Source organism: Myxine glutinosa, chromosome 2 (assembly GCF_964187855.1).
Source record: "Myxine glutinosa chromosome 2, kmMyxGlut1.1, whole genome shotgun sequence".
Lineage (NCBI taxonomy): Eukaryota > Metazoa > Chordata > Myxini > Myxiniformes > Myxinidae > Myxine > Myxine glutinosa.
Genome location: NC_136262.1, coordinates 50158286 through 50169086, shown reverse-complemented (window position 1 = coordinate 50169086; position 10801 = coordinate 50158286).

Below are 10801 nucleotides of genomic sequence, written 5' to 3'. Positions count from 1 at the left end.
CACTCTACGTGTATGAAGTTTTAATCCGCATGAGCAGACCCGCATCCTCTTCGGTGGCAATCCAGGGAGTAACATGCCACCCTCACCCCCTCTTTAGAAAGAAAGATGTTCACTCCAGGGAAAGTTTTCTCGCACATCATAAATACACAAACGGTCCCCCACAGCAGGTTTTATATAAGCATATCTGGGGGAGTGGGTTCAAGGTGGGGGGAGGATCCCAGTTCTCTTTATACAAGTGTATCGTATTAGCGCCACATGGTGGTCGCCAGTATTGCAAATCATTTACTTGTATAAAGTTTAAACATCTCAACAATATGCATTAAGGTGATATTGAAATCTGAGTGAGAATAATTTCAAATTTTCAAAATGTTTCATTTCACTTATTTTAAGCGGAGGTTCAAACCAAAGCAAACGACACTGAGCTTCGCAGCGAAGCGGAAATGCTTTTTGCTCACGCCATATATAAGCAGGAAGGATGTTTGATGAATAAGATGTTAGCTGACTTCCAAGTCGATGACGTCCAACCTCGGGCAAATTGTAGAGTGAATAGAGCGGAATGTTTGTGAAGTACAACATGTTATATTTTGATTAAATCTGTCAGTGAAGCAATTGGTAGAAATACCTAGCACTCTACTGTACTTCCATACATTTCATAGTGTTGAAGTGCTTGCAGCAAATTTAATGCTTGCTTCCTTTATTGTGGAGTAATTTTTCTGATTTATTTAATTTATTTGAAATGAAGCCGAATTGATGGTCAATCTTTGATTAGCATTTACATCCCGATTGGCATTCAGGATTGCAAAGCAGATAGCGAAAGAGAGGTGTGATGTGATGTGATGAGGGTGAGTTGCTTGAAGGATGAAGTGGGACAAATCGTTGTGGACCCAGATGGAATTAAAGGAAGATGGAAAAGATATATGGAAATGCTGTTGAATACAGAGAATGAATGGGATGGCAACAGAGAGTAACCCAGTCTTAGGACCGGCAGAGAAGATAACTGAGAAGGAAGTTGAGGAAGCGATAAAAGCAATATAAAAATAATTTTAAAAACCACATTTAGAGGCCATTCTTCCCCGCAAAGCGGGGGTTGGCCTTTTTCGGGGACCGTGGTTGTTGTTGTTTTTTGGTCCCCTTTTTGAAGCGATGTTTTACGGCCGGATGCCCTTCCTGCCGCCAACCCGTTTTGCCGCCTTTTACGACAAACAGGGAATTACCAGTGAACTGGTACTCAATTAGCGATAAAACTCAAGCGATACTGGTAACTCAAGCGATAAAAGCAATGAAGCGTAGAAAAGCGGGAGGGCCGACGGGAGTTGTGGGAGATATGTTGAAGGCAGCAGGAAGTTGGGGTGTGAAGAGAATGACAGAGATCTGTAACCTGGCGGTGAAAGAAGGCTGCATTCCAGTGGATTGGGAACTGAGTACCCTCGTCCCTCTATTCAAGGGGAAAGGTGACCCTCTGGAGTGTGGCTCGTACCGAGCGATAAAGTTTATTGGAGCATGGAATGAAGGTATTGGAAAGGGTGTTGGAGAGGAGGATAAGGAAGAAAGTGAAGATCGACGAAATGCAGTTTGGATTTATGCCAGGAAGAGGAATGACGGACGCGCTTTTCATTGTGAGGCAGTTGCAGGAGAAGTACATGGAGAAGAGGAAGAAGTTGTTTCTTGGGTTTGTTGATCTGGAGAAAGCATTCGATAGGGTTCCACGCAAAGTATTGACATGGGCATTGAGGAAGTTAGGAGTGGAGGAATGGTTGATCAGAGCAGTGATGGCAATGTACAAAAGAGCGTGCACAGCTGTAAGGACGAAGGACGGGAACAGTGGTGAGTTTGAGGTGAAGGTGGGAGTGCATCAGGGGTCGGTACTAAGTCCACTACTATTTGTAGCTGTGATGGATGTGCTGGCTCAGAACGTAAAGGAGGGTTTACCGTGGGAGTTGTTGTATTTTTATTTTTTATTTTTTTTGTATACAAGATCGAGGCTCGTGAAAGAGCTAACATTAATCACACAAAAAGACAAACCGACACACAAAACACAAAAAACAAGGGGAGCGGCAGACAAGATGGGGAGAGAGGGGGAAGGCCACAAAAGAGAGGGGGAAGAGGGGGAAGGACACAAACACAACATTTGAGAGCAGGGACATCGGGAGGACTTGGGGGGAGGTGGGAGAGGAATAAAACATATGAACACTGCAAGGACTCTGGGGTGAATTACCGGGGGTAGAAAAGATCAAGGTTTTCGATGAGGGAAGATAAGAGATGGTGGTGAACAGCTGTTTTAAAGACCTGGAGGGAGGAGTGGGATTGAAGGGAGTGGGGGAGTTTGTTCCAGAGGCAGGAGAAAAGGGGAATGAAAGAGTGAAGGTGAGCAGAGAGCCTAGACTTTGGCAATTTAACCATAAGAGGGTTGCAGGCAGATCTTGTGTGACCTGAAGGAATATTGGGGGGACAGAGCACAGAGAGAGCTGGGGGAGCAAGGCCGGAGAGGAGTCGGTAGAAGACAGAAAGACCACCAACCTGCCTGCGGTGAGTGAGTGAAAGGCCCTCGGTGTTGACTACATCGCAGGAGATTCCAATGATTCTGGAAGCTTTGGCCTCAACAGCGTGAAGCCGAGCAAGGTGTGAGGCAGGAGCACCAGCCCAGAGGGGGGAACAGTATTCCATTGAGCTGCGGATGAAAGCCTTGTATGTGGTGAGGAGCTCAGGTGTGCCAAGGAAGGACTTCGCACGACGGAGGATGCCCAGTCGGCGACTGGCTTTGGAGGCCAGCTTGGAAATGTGGTTTTCCCAAGAAAGATCATGGCAGATAGTGAGACCCAAAAGCTTGAGCGACAGAACTTCTTGGAGAGGATTGTTGAGAAAGTAGATGGGAGGGTTGTCCAGTCGGTCCTTTCGGAGAGACATTGTAAGAGTGTGAGATTTGTCAGGATTGAAAGACATGTTCCACTTGTTTGACCAGTCTGTGATTTTGTCCAGGTCTGCAGAGAGTGAGGAGGCTGCAGACTGCCGATCTGAGGGATGAGGAATGGAGCGACAGAGAGTAGAGTCGTCAGCAAAGAGATAGAGAGGATTTTCAAGAGAGTCAGAGAGATCATTGATGAAGACCAGAAAAAGCACAGGGCCCAGAACACTACCTTGGGGAACTCCAGCCTGAACAGGAAGAGGAGATGAGAGAAACCCATTCAGGGCCACACGTTGACTACGACCAGAGAGGAAGTCCGCCAGCCATGCGTGGAGATTTCCATGGATACCAAAGGAGGAGAGTTTGGTGAGCAGAGCAGGGTGCCAGACCGTATCGAAGGCACGTGAAATGTCAAGGGAGACGGCTCTAATTTCCTGTTTGGCGTTGAGGACCTCCATCCATTGTTGAGAAAGCAGAAGCAGCATGTCCAGAGTAGAGTGACCAGGTCTGAAACCAAATTGATGATCAGAGATCAAGCCATTGGAGAAGAGGAAAGATTTAATATCTGAAGCAATGATGGATTCCATGACTTTGCTGATAATTGGGAGAAGGCTGATTGGTCTGTAGTTGCTGGGATCTGTTTTTGCACCTTTTTTGTGCAAACCGGTGATGTTGGCTGATTTCCAAGCAGATGGCAGATGACCTTGAGCAAAAGAGAGGGTGAGGAGACCAGAAAGAGGGAGTGAAAGAGCAGAAGAACATGATTTTAGGACCCGTGGGCTGATGCCGTCAGGACCAGTTGCAGAATCGGAGTCGAGGGTTGACAGAAACTTTTCCACCTTGTCAGGAGGAAAGGACACAGAGTCCAGGAGCAGCTGGGTACGACTGGGTACGGTGGGTACAGAGAGGGATGGGTTTGGGACACAAGATTTAGAGGCAAACACAGAGTTGAGGCATTCAGCTTTTTCACGTGCGGAGTCAGCCGTCTGAGGTGAGGGAGGGGATGGAGGGGGAACAAACACCAGAAACAGATTTGACCAGACGCCACCAGGATTTGGAAGAGGGAGACAGATAAGAGAGTTCGGTCTTGAGAACGGTGAGATATTGTTTCCTGGCTCTCCTGAGGGTGGACACACACTTGTTTCGGGCTTTGTGAAAGGAAATGAGATTTTCTTCCGTTGGATTTGCTTTCCAGGAGACGAAAGCAAGTTGTTTCAGGGCAACAGCCTCACCACAAGATTCCGTGTACCATGGACGGGAGGAAGGGTATGACAACTGAAGACGAGATGGTATAAATCTGTGCATGAGAGAGAACAATTTACTTTGAAAGAATTCCCAGGATGAGTTGATGTCAGAGGCGGTAGAGATGGGAGACCAGTCCAGATGATTGATGGCTGCTTGAAGACCGTGCCAGTTGGCCTGAGTGAAATGCCAGACTCGTCGACGCTGAGGAGGCTCTCTGAGAATGGTCAGAGAGATGTCCACTTTGACAAGCACATGATCAGATGAGCCGATTGGAGCAGAAGAAGAGCAGCAGACATTTTCAGGGAAGTTTGTCATAACCAAGTCCAGAAGAGAAGATGCTCCGTTGACTGAGATCCGGGTCGGGAAATTGACAGATTGTGTCAGTCCCAGTGAGTCGCAGAAGTCCTTTGCTGAAGAGCCATGGCTGGTGAGAGAGGTACCCACCCCCAGCCAACTGGCATGGTGACAATTGAAATCACCACATATGAGGAAGAGAGAGTTGGGATGGGTAGATAGAAGTTGGTCCATATTATCAGACAGCGAGATGTAGATGGAGTCATCGCTGTTTGGTGGACGGTACAACACACATATGAACAAAAGGTGGGAGCGAAGGGGAAGCCGTAGCCAAAGGTATTCCTGGGGGTGAGGTAGAGAGAGGGCAGTGGAGGGCGAGTGAGGAAGAGAGTTTTTTATAAAGATAGCAACCCCACCTCCAGGACGAGGCTCAGGTCTATCATACCGGAGGAGGGAGTAACCTGGGAGAGATACCAAGGCATCAGAGACATCATGAAGGAGGAAAGTTTCTGTTAAGCAGATCACATCTGGTTTGTCAGAAGCAACCTGTATGGAGAGGTCAGTCAAGTTTGAGCGAAGGCCCCGTATGCAGATGATCTGGTGTTGATTGCAGAAAGTATGGATGGACTGAAGGAAAAGATGAACAAGTGGAAGGAATGTAGAGACAAAAGGTCTGAAGGCGAATATCGGAAAGACGAAGGTGATGGCAAGTGGTAAAGCATGTGGTGAGGTGGAAAGAACTGGGAAGTGGCCCTGTGCTGTGTGTAGGAAGTGTGTCGGAGTGATCTCCCTTCAATGTACAATGTGTGCTGAGTGGGTTCATCAGAAATGTAGTGGTCTGAGAGGGTCATTAACCAGTGTGGCAGCTACATTCAAATGTAAGGTGTGCACAGAGGGAGCTGCAGATGGAGGAAATGTTGAGTTGGATCTTGGAGACGGCGTGAAGCTGGAATGTGTGAAAACATTTTGCTACCTCGGAGACATGCTGAATGGAGAAGGTGGATCAGACTCGGCAACGGTTGCTGGAGTGAGATGTGCATGGAAGAAGTTTCGGGAACTGAGTGGCATGCTGATGAGGCGAGTGTCGTTGAAGCTGAAGGGAAAGGTGTATGCTGCATGTGTGAGAAGTGTTATGATTTATGGGAGCGAGACATGGGTAATGAATGTAGAGCAGCAACGAAGGGTGGAAATGCGAATGGTTCGATGGATGTGCGGAGTATCGTTGAGAGAGAGGAAGACAAATGATGAATTGCGAATGATGATGGGAATAGAGCCTGTGATTGATGCTGTGAAGAGGAACAGGTTGAGATGGTTTGGTCATGTGTTGAGGAAGGATGAAAGTGACTGGTTGAGAAGAGTGATGGAAATGAATGTCGAAGGAAGTCGAGGACGGGGAAGACGGAGAAAGACTTGGCTAAAGATGGTGGAAGAAGAAATGCGGGCAAGGGGGTTAACAAGGAGAGATGCAGAAAATAGGGCAAAATGGAGAAGATTGTCATAGGGACCGTGAGGCTAACCCCCGCTCTAGCAGGGAAAATGGCCTTTAAAATGCATGTTGTTGTTGTTGTATCCCGAGCATCCACTGCTGTCTGGAATAATTGTTTATTGTTGGGTAACCTTGACATAGGGCGTGGTGGTTAAGAGTGTTTACAAGTTTTCGAAAGCTCGTTGGCAGGCATTGATCCAAATATATTTCTGCTACCGAGTAGTTTTGCTAATGGGGAATACTGGATCAGCAAAATAAAATAAAAATCAAGCCATTCCTAGAAAACTTATGAGACATCTTTGGTAGTTTTGGATAGGGAAACCTAAGATTGCCTGGTCCGAGGCACAACTTTATCTTGCCCCACTGCATGATCTTCTTTCATATGCATCACATGGTTGTGGGTAAAATCATTACTAGATGTACATCTGTGTCATTGATGTAGGTTAGAGAGTGGATTTGGAATGAATGGTACCTACTTGGAACTACCGAACGACGACAATTTTTGGAGGAAATGCTTTTGACATGAAAACTCCCTCAAAAATCGGGATTTTGAGGGGGTTGAGGGTTACATTTTTGGGTCGCGACCCTGGGTTTTGGAAACCCTGGCCGAGAGGTATGCATTCTCACTTCTGAATTATTTAGCTTGGGTTTGAATCCATACCCAGCTATAAATGGTCACTGGTGTTTTGCAGGTGAGGCATCAGTGTGTGCGCTTTCCCTCAGATGGATGTTAAACAGGGTGTTAGTTAGCTCTGCGCAGCCAGTTAGTTCTTGTTGAGGACGGGATCCGGAGGGATAGGAAACGCGACATCAGATGTGGAGGCTCATCATGCAGTGAGACCTATGTATATAGGAGAAACTCAGCAAACTCTTAAGGCCCGTCTGAACCAACATCGTCCTCCAGCTTATGAAGAGGCATTGAACTCTGCTGTATATATGCATTTGAACCTGAATAATCACAGCTTTGATAACGGAGAAAAATAGAGTAACCTTGGATAGGGAAATATAGGGATAGACAGAGCTTGGATAGGGATAGACAGAGCTTGGATAGGGATAGACAGAGCAGAGAAAAAAGTGATTTTCTCGTAGTGTAAAGGAATCCATTTGGGAAAGAGTTGATAAAAAAACCACCTTTAGAGGCCATTTTTCCCCGCAAGCGGGGGTTGGCCTTTTTCGGGAACTGTGGTTGTTGTTGTTTTTCGGTCCCCTTTTTGATAACTTTTGATAAACGTTTCGTTTCGTTTCGGTCCTTTTTGATAAAGAGTTGATAACCAACCTGTGATTATTCAAGCGCATTGACCGCAGTCTGCAAACCTCAAAAAATGTATCACAATAGAGCGAATCCACGAAGGGGAAACATATGAGTGGCAAGGCCCTCTTGTCCATTAATTTTAATAAAATGATTTTAGAGATAGTTTTAAAATCCAGAGGTTTTGAGCTTCTGAAGCATTCTTATAGCCGGCGAAGCCGGTGTTGTGAATGAACACGTACGTATTATGTTGAAAAAACAGATTATGCTGGATCCCTTGGCTTGAGAATTTCGAAGCTTTGACGCACCAAATCGCTCAATGGAGGCCGCCATCTTGCGGATGCGGAAGTATGCATAACAAATTGAAAAAAGTTCAATTGGAGTTTGTTTCACCCGTCTTTGTTTGATTCACAATCTTATGCACCTCTAATCTGTAATTAAAATACTTTAAGACCAACCTCGGCCCGCACAGGCCTGGTTATCTTCAACGAAAATCGTCACCAAACACCGGAACCAATGAGATTCGAGCATTTGAAAAAATATTTCAAAAACCAAATCACTCAATGGAGGCCGCCATCTTCCTTCTGGATGCTGATGTATGCATAAAAAAATTGCGAAAAAGTTCAATATTAGTTTGTTTCACCCGTCTTTGTTTGATTCACAATCCTATGCACCTCTAATTTGTAATTAAAATACTTTAAGACCAACCTCGTTTTCTTCAACGAAAATCGTCACCAAACACCGGAACCAATGGGATTCGAGCATTTGAAAAAATATTTCAAAAAAGCTTATTACGCGTTTCGGGGGGTGAAAACAGCGTCAAATATTCTAAAATTTACGAATAATTATTTTTTAGAAATCTCGCGGCCATAGGGGATAGTTTTTCATGGCCGGAAATATCCGAAGTTGAGACGGAATTCACCGAATTAATCAAGAAGTAAATTTTATCAATTTTAATCTCATCCAGAATGCAAATGGTGTCATTCTAGGTCTGAATTTGCGAAATTTTGTGAGCTGACCAATCAGCGATCAGCTTAGGTCAGCCAATCAGCGCCATTGACACGGTTTGATTAACGACAGTCACACATTGCCGTGGAAACGGCGCTATCGTCTGATCTTCATTGCTACTCTTGGTGAAATCGGTCCGAGTCTGGTGTTCTGGTGGAAGAAATCGAAATTGTTCGAAATCTGGTGAAATATCAACAATACGAGAAGGCAGGGCATGTTAAGTAGTTAAGAACCAACAGGAAGCCAGTTCGGGGCACCGCCGATGGGGCCGCAGTCAGCCACATCACCAGTACAACACCATGACAGGCAAACATCGTGCAAGGCAAGCAATAGCCATGCCCAGGAGGACCTTTGATTGACAAGGGGGAGAGGTGTACAAGAAGCGGGCCACGCTGATTGGCCACCGACAATCGAAGTGCGACCAATGACACCTCGACCAATCAGTGAGGGAGGCGCAAACATTCGGCCAATCGGTGTGGAGGGCGAAAAAGAGCTACCAACAAGCTGCTTACTGATTGGAGGGAAGGGCCGGTGACGTCACACCACGGCAAATGATGAGGCCGTTTTGCGAACTTTACGCAACTCTTTTCGTTAAAAAAAGTTTGTTTGACAGTTCATTTGTCAATAAAGTTTGTATCGTAAACAATATTTACAAGTTTGTTATCATTTAGCAGTCGATATCCAATGAAAACTTGGCATTTGGTGAAATCTACTTCAATTTGGTGAAATTTAGGCACCCGATTGGTGAAATTCGAAAAACCCGAGTGGCAACACTGCGTGTCTGATCTGTCGGCACTGATCTTACTGCAAGCTAACTTCTTCTAGTGGAGGAAGCCGCAGTGCCCGGAGAGAACCAGCCCTGACAGCGACTGAAGTTAGAAGACTACACACATACTGTGAAAACGTATGTTAAGCCCAGTTAAAATTTCTTAAAATAGGCCCTAAGCTAGCACATCGTATAGTTACTTCCTTAAGCTTCTTGTGACATTTATTGTATGTAGGTATTGGGGAGGACTGTCTGCTGTTCTCTTTTACCAAGTCCTACCAGGTATGGTACCTACTACACCTACCTACTACCAACTACCTAACCTACTGATGCCATAGTGATGGGTAAAATAGTGGCAAGAGGCTTTGGCTTCGCCGGCTCATTGCGGATTTGCAGTCGGGTACTAGTACTTTTTATAACAACCCTTATATACTGTAATAAGATGACGTTGAGTCGCAATTTAGGAGATGGAGGTTTTATTGTTCAGAACATAGCCATTACGGCAGCCTCTTCTTCATCCTGATACACATGCCATGCCCCCTAATGCTATATATCGATATGTTGCATGGTTCTTGGAAGTATTATGAATGAAGGCGATGTGTGTTCTCATCTTGAGGTATATAATTTAATTTAAATAAAGGTTTAAAGGTGTGTAAATAAATTAATTCCGGGTTTACCACCGTTTTACCCAGTGTCTATTACAACACCCTATCTAACACATTTCATTAGTTATTCGTATCTTTTGTTTGTGTCATTTATAACGTCCTTAAGAACAGTAAGATTCTTGTTCAGAATGATTTTCAATTTTGTTTGACTGCCAGGCAGGCAGACAGAGTAAAAAAATTACCTCACTTCTCTGTGCATGTGTAGTTGGTACGAATTCAAATCCAATATACGGTAAAACGACAGACTTGTCATCGTATTCATGTTCCGATTCGTGTTCAAAATATAACATTCAATTGAAATAAGTTGTTCCCTGATCATAAACTGATAAGGCAGACAAGACAGATGGACAGATATGAACCAATTGATTAACCCCACTTTTCACTTCGCGAGCAAGGATTCAAAAGCCGGTCCCTCATATGATAGCTTGGTGAGCAGTGGGGTCTTCAGCACCCCTGCATATGGCAGAACCCCCTCGGCACAGAGCAAGCAGTTGTACTGGATAAGCAGCGGAGGGAGGCTGGGCTCAAACTGCCGAGATTATAGTACTGAGTAAGAGGGATTATAGTCATAACTAGAACGACACTCTTCGACGTCACGACGTCGATGGATATGCCTCCGCCCACATTATTACATCATTATAATACTTGTACAAAGTTTGATTTAAATCCATTCAGCTGTTCTCAAGGTATCACATTTTTACCTGACATGACCTCCGACCTTTGACCTCTTGACCCCAAAATTTTATCAGTTCATGTTTACATCATTATACATGTCTGTACCAAGTTTAAATTTAAATCCCTTCAGTTGTTCACAAGTTATCACATTTTTACCTTATTTGGCCTTTGACCTCGGGACCCCAAAATATAATCAGTTAATCTTAACATCATTATACTGTTACAGACGCGGCTTAGGTGTTATTTACCGAGCGGTTTGGTATGACCACGTCTGCACAAGTTACCCGATTATACCCGAACGTTGACTAATCGCGCTACGCTAGGTCAATGAAGGAAAAGACACACGGCTGGATTACAATGACACGACACCAAGGGTTACGGTTCTCAAGACCTCCGGAGGAGGTTCTATTAAGGCGGAAGGTTAGATTACAACTACAAGAGGGACATCATAGAAAGCCAGGCACTTAGACACACTTATATTAACCCCAACAGACGACAGATAAACGGGACA